At 42.8% G+C, this 12,025-nt stretch overlaps 1 protein-coding gene and 1 long non-coding RNA gene across 2 annotated transcripts in view; one reads left to right on the forward strand and one right to left on the reverse strand.

The window, feature by feature from the left end:
• Window positions 1-1,304: 1,304 nt before the first annotated feature.
• Window positions 1,305-3,996, reverse strand: LOC135275852 (uncharacterized). The gene is made up of 2 exons (XR_010343414.1): window positions 3,836-3,996; window positions 1,305-1,631 (listed from the first exon to the last, which is right to left on the reverse strand). It is a non-coding gene; the product is annotated as an uncharacterized LOC135275852 (long non-coding RNA).
• Window positions 3,997-4,407: 411 nt separating this feature from the next.
• The window catches only part of TBC1D5 (TBC1 domain family member 5), a 561,805-nt gene continuing 554,187 nt past the window's right edge, over window positions 4,408-12,025 (forward strand). The window contains exon 1 of the mRNA XM_012466733.2: window positions 4,408-4,514. The gene's annotated coding sequence lies outside the window, so the exon portion shown is untranslated. The remainder of the gene's footprint in view (window positions 4,515-12,025) is intronic.

A 12,025-nucleotide genomic window follows, 5' to 3' on the forward strand; every position in this document is an offset into this window, starting at 1 on the left:
AGCTGCTGAGGTTGAAAGTCAACTATGCTTCTTGCAGCAGGAGATCTGAGTTGGGTATTTCCATGGATGACGCAGAAGGTAGTATGCCAGTCCCACGCACAGCCCATGCTTACCACAACCCTTTCACTTCCCACTGGACAACCCCATACCGTAGGCTGTACATCTTATTATCATGTCAGTCTATGCCACCATAGCAATTTCAGGATCTAATGATGGCCAGTTTACCTGGGTGAGTTGAATGGAGTGGAGGAGAAAAGAGCCAGGAGAAGGAATGTGGATGGTGGTCTGACCAGAGTAGTCCCAGACTGAGTGTCCACATGGGCAGAGGCCTAGGAGAAAGCCAATCCTTGGCAAGAGACTTTGAGAACATTTGCATTATTTTCTGCCATGTCCCAAGACAGAGAATGCACATTGATGTCAAAGCAGAGAATCAACCAGGACATGAGTTGCTGCAAAACCAAGCATCACAATTATTTTTCTAATGCTGAAGTTAGTTCGAATTTAATTTTTCTACCTTAAACTCAAATTCTAAGTAACAAAACTCAAAATGAATTTTTATACAAGGTTTGTATTTTAAGGAGTTATTAATCATCAGCTTTATGACTTTTGTTTCTTTTTCCAGATTAGATTTGCTGGCCACTTTCTGCCTTGTCAGGGTGCTCTGCATTGACTGGGGACTAACAGGTCCCTCAGATGGTCTCTTGGGGAGTAAGAATGTGAGAAGCCTGAGAGAAGCTGGATCCTTACAGCTTTTGTTGTAGCCTAAAGGATGGGGTCATTGCTATGGCTCTTTATGATGCCACCTGGGCCTCACAGTCTCGGAACTATCAGGATGCAGGTCATGGGAGATGACTGGGGTGTTTTCCCACATCTCCTTACTTCTTGCCTGACAATAAACCTCTAAAGTAGTCTGGATGCCTGAGTGACTCTTCTTTGCAATGTGGAAGAACTTGATTAATCCTCAGTAGTTCAGGACAGAGATGACATGGATCTGAGGTGAGACATGTTAGGGGGACTGGAGAAGAAAGCCCATTACTTGGTGACTGAATATTGCAGGATAAGGAGTAAAGGGACACTCCTGGGTTTTCTGCTTAGGGAACTAGGGGGATAAATGCACAACCAGTCGAGGGTAAAGGACACAGGAAAAGGGTCAGGTTTGAAGGGTAATTGAAAAACTCAACTGAAGTAGATTGAGTTTGAAGTACCTGTGGGACCACTTGGACACATCTCTAGCAGGCAGCTAAATATATAGGTCTATTCTGGTTATTTAATGATATCTAACAAACTACAGCCAAACTTAGTGCCTTAATAGAACAACTGTTTTATTTATTTTCCCACAATTCTGCTATTTGGGCACTAGGGAGAAAAGCTCATCTCTGCTGCATGTGGTATCATCTGCAGCAGCTTGAGTAGGGCTGGAAAATCCACTTCCAAGATGGTCTCAGTCACATGCATGGCAGGCTGGTGCTGACTGTCCAGGAGGAGCACAGCTGGGGCTGTTGGCCAGGGGCCTTAGTTTTCTTCTATTTGGTCTCTCCAGGTGGCTTGGCTAGACTCTTCACAGTGTGGTAGTTTCAGAATAGTTGGATTTCTTATGTGGTTCTTCTCATAAAGTGCAAGAATGAAAGCTGCTGTCAAAGATAAAAACCAAACAAGTGAGGAAATAGATTTGATTCAGGCAATTACATTAGGGAGAATACTCCAGATTTGAAGATCAGAGTCTCAGCAGGGTGGTTTTGCCCTATACTTTTATTATTATTTTAGAGCATGGTTTTGCTGTTGTCTAGGCTGGTCTCAAACTCCTGAGCTCAAGCAATTTTCCCACCTCAATCTCCTGAGTAGCTGGGAGTACAGGTGTGCACCACTGTGCCTGGCTGCCTTATACTTTTACAGGGAGGCATAGACAAGTTATAGATGAGATGATCACAACTGGGTTTATTTTGGTAATCAGAGGAATTCTCAGCTAGGAAATGTTTATCTCTACCTAATTTCAAGGGGGGAAAATAGTTCTAATCCTAGCTAATAGTTCATGAGACAAATAGGAAGTTGAAAGGTGACTGACCTTCCCCACAGGTTCAGGAAAAAGGGAAAGGTATGTGTTTGGTCTTGTCACAGGTCTTTTACTAGTTCTATCAGAGAAAGCAGACAAAAAGTCTCATTTAGGTAATATGAAGAAGGATTGGTCTTTGTGGTAAACTGTTTCTCAGAACACAAAAAGGTGGTGGGATTTCTTAACTATTTGTTTCCCATGAGTCTCTGGTAAAGTTCAAAGTTGTCACTGCAAAGCCTTTTAAGGCCTAGGCCTAGAAGTGACAGAGAGTAATTTTTGCCATATTCGATTATTTAAGGCACGTGACAGGTCTGGCCCAGACTCAAGAAGAGAGGACTATATACATGGGCATGAATACTGGGAGGCATAGTTAATTGTGGGCCACAAGAAAACAGTCTACCACAGGGTCTGAATCTTGGGCTGAATATTTAGAATGGGATGCCATTAGCATAACCTATGTGGTAGCTGAAACTATCAGGTGGGATCACTCTGTGGGTGTATACAGTGGTAAATGCAGAAAAGAGTCCATCAACTTTGGAAACATATGAGAATGAAATCTTGAGGGTTGTCATTTTCCTAGTGTCTCAGAAGCCACTGTTAATCCTATTTATTCATATACATTCATCCCAGGATTTTCTGTCATTTTGTTGCTAGTCTCATTTCTTGACTATCATCTCAGTATTCGCCAGTCTAACAGTGATGATGACTGGTCTAGCCAGAACTCCCAATTAGGGAGTGTTCACATTTTATTTATTTGCCCTGATTAAATCTGGCCACAGGCACTAACTTAACCTGTTCAGCTTCTGCAACAGAAAGAGGGACAACAGAAAAAGAGGGATCCCTTTGTGAAGTGGGGTGTTTGTCTACAAACAAATGTCTCCCACACAGGCACCTTTCTCTGAAGCTAGATAACCTTCAGAAGTCTGACCTTTCTCTGACTTGGTTTCCTTTTTCTGGACTAAACAGTATCAATTTTCGTTGGAGCTCTTTATGAAGATAAGCTAATAAAATACCATAAATCTCTTTTACTAGGTGAAGCATTTACCATTTTAATTAGCGTTATGATTTAAAGGCTTTCATATTGGGGAAACAAACACCAGCATTCCATGTGCTTGGGTTAAAGGAGATCTTAAATCATTATTATGCAGAGGCCAAAGGCAATGAGGCAAAGTTTTAGACATTGCCTGTGTTCTGATAGTCATCAGACCTTTAGGGAGATACCAAAACGCTGAAGACCCTGTCCAAGGTTATGAGGAAAAGATAGAACCACAGTCTAGTATTGTGGGCTTGTAAAAAATAACTTCCAACTTTTATCTTTCTATGGGTTGTACTATAAGGTAGGTCTGCAGAAAGTGCTAGTGACTCCCCTAAAGTAGGGAGGGGTAAGTTTCGCGGAGAAAGTGACAGATGAGCTGAGTTAGAAGTCTACTCAGCTAGTAGGTGCTATTGATTCCCCTAATGTAGAGAGGGGTAAGTCTCGCGGAGAAAGTGACAGATGAGCTGAGTTAGAAGCCTACTCAGCTAGTAGGTGCTATTAATTCCCCTAAAGTAGAGAGGGGTAAGTTTCACTGAGAAAATGACAGATGAGCTGAGTTAGAAGCCTACTTAGCTAGTAGGTGCTATTGATTACCCTAATGTAGAGAGGAGTAAGTTTCACGGAGAAAGTGACAGATGAGCTGAGTTAGAAGCCTACTCAGCTAGTAGGTGCTATTAATTCCCCTAAAGTAGAGAGGGGTAAGTTTCACTGAGAAAGTGACAGATAAGCTGAGTTAGAAGCCTACTCACCTACAGAACAAAGTGGAATGGAAGGCCATTTACATGTGACAAGGAAACGTAAATTCCTTGGCAGGAGAGCCAGGATCTCAAGAAGGATCTCTGGGACCCTCTACTCCCCTTCTTATCTGTCCCACCCTGGGAAGGTAGTTGGTGGATATGAACCTCTGACTAAAAGACCCAGGAGCTGGTTCCCAGCCTCCAGCCGCGCGCCTGTAGGATGAGGGGAGAGAAAGGAGGGGTAAAAGCCTTCACGCGCCTGCGCTCAGCAGCCTGCCGGCTCAGCCAAGGAGAGCTCTGCCCGCGGCTCACTCCCCACCTACTCGCTTCTCGCGCCTCGCGGGCCCCAGAAACCCGGACCCGAGAGCGAGCGCATCGCGCTCCCGCGCAGACTTAAGGTCCCGGGCGGGCGCCTGCGCACGAGCTTCCCAGGCGCGCAGGCTGCGGGGTTATTAGAGGTGGAGCGCGGGGAGGGCGCACGGCAGGAGGCGGTCGCTGTGACGGCGCGAGCGTGGTCACGTGGCCGCTGGTCACCGCCGCCACCCCCTCCCGCCCTGTTCTCTTTCAGGTCGGGCCGGGCCCGGCGGGTTCCGCGAGCGCCTGGCAGACTGAGGGAGAGAGAGAGAGAAAGAGGAGGGGAGGAGGAGGAGGATTCAGGGAATAGGAGCTGGGGAGCCCTTCTGCGCCACAGGTAAAACAAAATAATGATGATGATAATCGTAAAAAAACCCAAGCCCTCTGAACGCCTCCGCCTTCCTCCAGTGCAGCCCCACATGCAGTCGATCCCGCCCCGGCCTCCCGCTCAGCCTCAGGACGGGTTTCGCCTCCCCTCGCGCCGCTGTCGCAGCCGCCGCTGCCTCACGGGAAGGCCTGAGGGGCCAATGCCGCCACCGCGGACGGGTTGCCGCACCGCCCTCCGTTTGTGTGACTCGGAGTCGGCGTTGGGGGTGGATGGCAAGAGGGGTGGTTCCCTCAGGTCCCGAGCGAGCTGGGCGGGGTGACTGCTTGTACCCTGCCTGGTTTCCCTGCCCCAGGAGGTCGGCGTGTAGACTGGAAGGCCAGCTGCAGTAAGAGGGCAGAGCCTGGCGGCTGGACTAAGTGCTCAACTTCCTACTTGGTAAATTTCCCTGTTCATTTGGGCCCCGGGCAGCATGCTTCCTTCCCTGGCCGGAAGCGAAACGGGCCTGGAATCCTCAAACCTTAAAAAATATAGTTTTTAGAAGAGAGAAGCCTTAACTTCACTTTTGAGGAGAGGAACCGTGACCTGGAATTAGTACGACTTAAGTTTATTCACACGCAAGAAAGTGAGGTCTTTCAGTATAAGACCATAACTTGGCAGGGAGGGCGAATCCAGCTCCCCACCCCAACTTTTCCTGGAAAAACAGACACACACCTTCAATACAGGATTCGATTCTACAAGTGACCTAGAATTTGTTCGATACTAGTTATTAGTTTTAGTTCCAGGAATTATAATATGTGTTTAAAGTTAACATCCTGTAGATTTTTTTTGTGAATAATAACTTTCTGGTGAGTTCATTTGTCAACTCTGAATTGGACAGAATCCTAAGATTTTAACATGCAGGTTTCACACGTTTGGACCAGATTGCAGGGAATTTCTAGACCCATTCTTTTGTACTTTTTAAAACTTTCTAAGTGTTGTGCTCTTGCACAAAATACTTAAAGCAGGAAGCAATAAATATAGGTATTGTTGAAAAATCTTTGCTATCAAGTGGCAAAGAAAATTCATTTATATATTGGTTTTTCTCTTTGGGCTTTTCTGATTTTGTCTTGGTACTTTTCATTCCATATCTGAATTCATTTGTAAAGTGGAGCATTTTTAATTTTTACTGCTATGTGTAGTATCACAGTATCACTTAAACCTTAATGTGGGTAGGAATCACTTGGGGGTCTTATTAAAAATGCATTTTCTGGTTCAGTAGGTCTATGATGCATTATGATACTGTGCATTTCTAATAACCTACGTGTTGCTGGACAAGAACTATCCTTGAGTAGCAAGGAAGTAGATAACTTGTGTGCAAAGAAATAAAGTTAAGTATTTATCAATGAACATGTTCCTTTTAATCACCATTGCTTGTAGAGGTGGCTTGGGAGAGGGGCAAATGGCAGGGTGAACTGAGAAAGCTTTCAGAGTGAGCAGGCTGAGCCTGGATCTTAGGGGAGGGGATAGGAAGAGTGCAAATACTGTGTCTGTATGCTGTATGGTGGCTGCATCACCTGGTCTGTGAATTTTCCAATAGAAGCTTGGTGTAGTGTTAGGAGAAAGACTCGCTCAGCTATGCGTTATTCGGTTTTATCAACTTAAGCGAGAAATCCTGGTCTCTGAAGCTACAGCTGTGATGAAAGTTTCTTTTATTGGTGGACTACTGAGTGTGTGCTGTCACTCAAATGCGGCCTCAGTTGAGTGGTGTATTCCTAGCCTTGGAAGCAAATGTGCAAATAGTTGAGTCTTATAGTGGATATTCTAACTGGATTCCGATTTTTTCCTAATGTTATTTTTTCTCATGTAAATGAAAAAGTTTAGAAGTGTCACATAATATACTTTATGTACAGAAAAATGGTTGTACTTTTAATTTTTTTCTTTTTATTTATACTCCAACTGATGACTGAGCAGAGGTTGTACTTTTAAATAACTTTGTGGAAGTTTTTAGTACCATAATTTTTGTAATTTTCATTCCAGTCCTTAGTTTTTTTCATGTTATTAAATAATATTTATGGCAGTACTTTAGAAGAACTTTAAGTGCTGGACACTTTTCTAAGTGCTTTACATACCTTGACTCTTTCGAGACGGACTCTAGCTCTGTCTCTCAGGCTAGAGTGCAGTGGTGCAATCTCGGCTCACTGCCGCATGTTCCTCGTGGTTTCAAACAATTCTGACTCCGCCTCCCGAGTAGCTGTGATTACAGGTTCCCGCCATCACGCCCTACTAATTTTATTGTGTGTGTGTGTGTGTGTATGTGTGTGCTTTTTTTTTTTTTTTTTAAAAGTAGAGATGGAGTTTCACCATGTTGGCCAGGAACTCCTGACCTCAAGCGATATGCCTGCCTTGGCCTCCCAAGGTGCTGGGATTACAGGTGTGAGCCACTGCACTCGGTCTACTTTTTTTTTTTTTGAAAAGGAGTTTTGCTCTTGTCTAGACAGGAGTGCAATGGCACAATCTTGGCTCACTGCAGCCTCTGCCTCCCGGGTTCAAACGATTCTGCTGCTTCAGCGTCCCCAGGAGCTGGGATTACAGCAGCTGCCACCATGCCAGGCTACTTTTTGTATTTTTAGTAGAGACAGGGTTTCACCATTTTGGCCAGGGTGGTCTCAAACTCCTGTCCTCAAGTGATCTGCCTGCCTCAGCCTCCCAAAGTGCTGGAATTACAGGTATGAGCCCCCGCGTCCGACTGCTCCCAGCCTCTCTTTTTTTTTTTTTTTTTTTTTTTTTTTTTGAGACAGAGTCTCTTGCTCTGTTGCCCAGGCTTGGAGTGCAGTGGTGCTATCTCGGCTCACTGTAACCTCTGCCTCCCAGGTTCAAACAATTCTCTCCCTCAGCCTCCTGAGTAGCTGGGATTACAGGCACCTGCCACCACACCTGGCTAAATTTTGTGTTTTTAGTAGAGATGGGGTTTCACCATCTTGGCCAGGCTGGTCTTGAACTCCTGATCTTGTGATCCACCCGCATTGGCCTTCCAAAGTGCTGGGATTACAGGTGTGAGCCACCATGCCCATCCCCTACTTTCATTTTAAAAGTCAAATTTGTCATCTGCCTCAGTGCTTGTAATCTTTTCTGAGTAAGATACTGAAATTTGCAGTTTTATTTTGCTTGCACTTGTTCACTGGACCAGTCTAAGTTTCTTCTTTACTGTTAAATGTAAAAGTATCTACTTCCTCTGAAAGTTTTTTGTGCCTTCGTTTCCTGCCTGGGCTTGTCCTCCGCCCTACATGTATACGTGGTAGATTAATTTAGTATTTGTTACCCTAACCTTTAGGTTTAGGGATTGACTGGGTTTCTGACTTTTCGTTTGGCCAGTTAGGACAATACAAAAAAAAAAATGAAGCATTGGTCATTATCACATGTTAACACTGAAAAAGTAAGAAGGACAACCCCAGAATAAAGGATGATCTTTTGAGTTGAATAACTTGTGTTTCATTTAAACATAATAATCCTTTTTCTTGACCCCCTTTTTGTCTCAGACCACTGAAAGTTTTGTCCTTTAACAGCAGTAGTATGAGAAGTAGTGCTAGTCTACCTGATCCTGAGACATTTCTCTCAACAATGGTAGATCATTGGAATGGCAGAATGTGTTTACCAGAAGTTGAGAAATGTGAGGTCCGGGTGGTGGGATGGTCAGCATTGGAAGAGTTGGGAGAGGGGAGGGAGGTCAGTTGTCAGGGAGGGCCTGTGGGTTGCTTTTAGTAGCATCAATTCTCTGTTACTGGAACAATGGTGAGTTTGGGAAGGATGGCGGTGTAACAACAAATCTCAGTGTAAATGCTTTCTCAAAAACCTGTGAAATGTGTAGGAAAATGTTTATCATTCTACAAATGTTATGTAAACATTTAAAAATAATTTCTGTGCAATGATTCAGTAGCATTAAACATTTTATATATTGAGGGATAAAAAGAGGCCCAGAGGTTATCTGTTAAGATTGTCCTAAATTCTCTCTTGTTCTTTTGGAATATTAGGATAGAGTTGAAACCCTTGCTGCATGCCCACTTGCTGGCTTTTTCATTTCTTACCCTGATGCTGTGTTGTGGGGTGCATGGCCATACCAGCTCTGCCATGCTTTCTGGGCCTCACAGCTGAATGGCCAAGTCATTACTTATGGTTAACCCAAGGAAGCATGTGTTGCACATCCAAATTATGGAAGCCTTCTAATCAGTATTTTCAGCCATTAATAATACTTTTAGTACTTTTACAGATTCTGTATGATTATGATATCTGTTACAGTGCCATGCTGGTCAGCTGATTAGTCTCACAGTGCCTCACTTTTCTCATCTTTTAAAGGGGGCTAATAATAGTAACTACCTCACAGGATTGTTTTGAGTATTGAGAGAGAGAGAGAGAGTGTGTGTGTGTATGTTTGTGTGTGTGTGTGTTTAAAGCCCTTAATGCTCTCATGTAAGTAATAGATATTCTATGGATAATCTACAGTGTGGTAGATCATACCTATATAACTTCAAGACTGACTATATTTTTGGAGATTGTACATTTATTTGGGATAAGGCTGTATGGGCCAAGAGAACAGTTTGTACTTTTTGGATGAAAATACAGAATTGTTATAGTAATGTTCTTATCCCTTTGGAGAATTAAATGCAAATAAATATAGTTTCACAGCTCAGATCTTTGAAAACAGGGAAGTAGGACTGTAGAAAAAAAGATGTCTTTGGTGGTGGTGTGAAAGGATTGGTTAAAATCTCTCAAGGGTAGTCTTACGAAGCCTAGTCACTTTTTTTTCTGAATGTCCATTAGTTTGGATGAAAAACATGTAAAGATAATGTCATTTGGTCTTTGTCCAGTGCTGCATGTGGTTTCTGTGGCTAATGCCACGAAAATATTTCGTAATTGCAGATTTACTATTTTTCTTAACTCAGTTGCCTAGAAAAGATGTTAACTGGGTTTTTGTTTTTTAATTTTTGAAACAATATAGTCTTAAAAGTTTTGAAATGGGCATAATAGATAATTACACATTATAGTTTTTTGAGAATGCAAGAGTGTTTACCTTTACTTTTTTACTAGTCATGAAGGCTACATGAAGAGTGACTGACTTTTTAAGATGGATTGAATGTAATTTTATGATACTTTATGGAAGGCTAGTTGTGGCTATATATGTCTAAAAATTCTGCTGTGAGTGCATGTATTAGATCCAGTAAGCACAGTATGTTAAATTAGCCTGCCGTTAGAAAAAAGAGCCCCCACCCCCATTATAAAAAGTAATGCCTATTGTGAAAATTTTAGAAAAACAAATAACGAGAAATATCTGCCCTGTTGGGAATTTCTTAAGGTTCTCTTTAGGGCAAAATCAGCGACAGCTTTGCATTGCAAGTATTCATTTAGAAAGCTGAGTAACAAACATTGGTTAGCAGGAGTGTTTTATGTTCTAGGGTTACTAAACTTTTTGTCCCTAAATAAGTTAAAAAGGGTTGAACCAAAAGTACTTAGATTCCCACTTCTAATTAGTGAGTCTTCAGAATAACTAGACCATTGAGAAGTAAGCCCCTATTTCTGACATGAGCACCATGGGGAAGATACATCAGAGAGAAACAGCCCCGACTTGATGGAGTTGGAATGAGCACACATCTTAGGAACTGGCTGCAGAGGTTTGCATTCTATGCTGATAAGTGGGGAGCAGAATCAACGTTGCCCTTTAGAGTTTCCCACAACAGATGGGAAGTGTTTTGTTTCTTTTAATGGAGACAGAGTCTCACTCTGTCACCCAGGCTGGAGTCCAATGGCACGATCTCGACTGGCAACCTCCGGCTCCCGGGTTCAAGCAATTCTCCTGTGTCAGCCTCACAAGCAGCTAGGACTGTAGGCACGCGCCACCATACCTGGCTAATTTTTTTGTATTTTTAGTAGAGATGGGGTTTCTCCATGTTAGCCAGGCTGGTCTCAAACTCCTAACCTCAGGTGATCTGCTCGCCTCAGCTTCTGGACGTGCTGGGATTACAAGTGTGAGCCCTCATGCCCGGCCTCCAGGAAGTGTTTTGACTTTATATTAAGACTTTGGAGGTGTCCCAGCAGCTACCTGGCAGAAGTTCTAGAGGAGTTGCTAACATTACATCTCTTGCCATCCTGGGATGGGTAGTGGATTGATTGCCTTGGATCCCTGGTAGAGCTTGGGGAACAATGTTGGAGATGTGGAGTTGGTAGGAGATGGAAAGGCGGTGCCACTATTTCCATCTTTGTCTACTGCATTCATTAAACTAGGCTCCTTTTACTTCCGTGAGGAACAAAAGTCTTATGGTAAGAGTGCTCATTTTTATAAATAGATGGGGTGACTTAGGAAGGCTTGGGTCAAATTGCCTCCTCACCCACCTTCATTTCTGTAAGATTGGGGTTAATTTAAATCTCTTTATCTTCTGGTATGTGTGTGTGTGTTTGTGTATACCTGTAGATCTACCTTTTTAATTTTCATTTTTAAATTTTACTAAATTTTATTTTTTGGAGACAAGGGTCTCACCCAGGCTGGAGTGCAGTGGTATGATTATACCTCATTGCAGCCTCATATACCTTTTTAAAAAAACTGAAATGGATCCAGCTATTTTGTTGCTTGCCATTGTTTTTCACCGAATATTTTATGATATTACTCATGTCATTAGTTTTCCACATAACTTTTAGTGGCCCCATACGATTTCATTGTATGAATGTACCATGAATGGTCTTCCATTCATAGACACTTAGATTTCTTTCAATCTTATGACAAATTGAACATTATTATAGCTAATAGCCCTCTGTGCATATGCATTATTTATTTAGGAGAAATTGTGGGTGGAATTGGCTGAGGGGGGTGGTCAAAAGATCTGCTCATCTTGATTTTTCATTTTTTAAATTTTTTTTAAGATGAGGTCTTGCTCTGTTGCCCAAGCTTGAGTGCAGTGGCACGATCACGGCTCGCTGTGTCCTTGAGCTCCTGGGCTCAAGTGATTCTCCCACCTCAGCCTCCTGAGTAGCTGGGACCACAGGCACATGCCACCATGCCCAGCTTATTACATTTTATTTTATTTTTGTGGTAGAGACAGTGTCTTCCTATGTTGCCTAGGTTGGTCTCAAACACTAGGGCTCAAGCTATCCTTCCACGTTGGCCTCCCAAAGTGTTTGGATTATATTTGTGAGCCACCATGCCTGGCTTGCCCATCTTTAACAGTTTTGTTACATGTGGCCAGATTGCCTACCAAAAAGATTATGCCAATTTACCCTCTACGACAGAGACGTGTGAGTGGCTGTTTACTTGCCGTTATTGGGATTATCATTTTTTTTTTTTAAAACAACTTTATTCAGATTTGATCTTATACTTCCCTTCTCTTGCCTTCTTACAGGTTTTAACATTTTATGTAGCTAAATCTTGTTCTTCCTTTAGGTGTCTTGTGTAGATAGGCTTTTTCTACCTTATGTTTATATGGTGATTAATTTTATTTTTTAAACTATTTTCATACTTTCATTTTCAACTTTTGGTTTTGCAGTTATTCCACAACATG

The sequence above is a fragment of the Aotus nancymaae genome, unplaced genomic scaffold (assembly GCF_030222135.1).
Source record: "Aotus nancymaae isolate 86718 unplaced genomic scaffold, 86718_ANA_hifiasm-v0.15.2.pri h1tg000019l, whole genome shotgun sequence".
Taxonomy (NCBI): Eukaryota; Metazoa; Chordata; class Mammalia; order Primates; family Aotidae; genus Aotus; species Aotus nancymaae.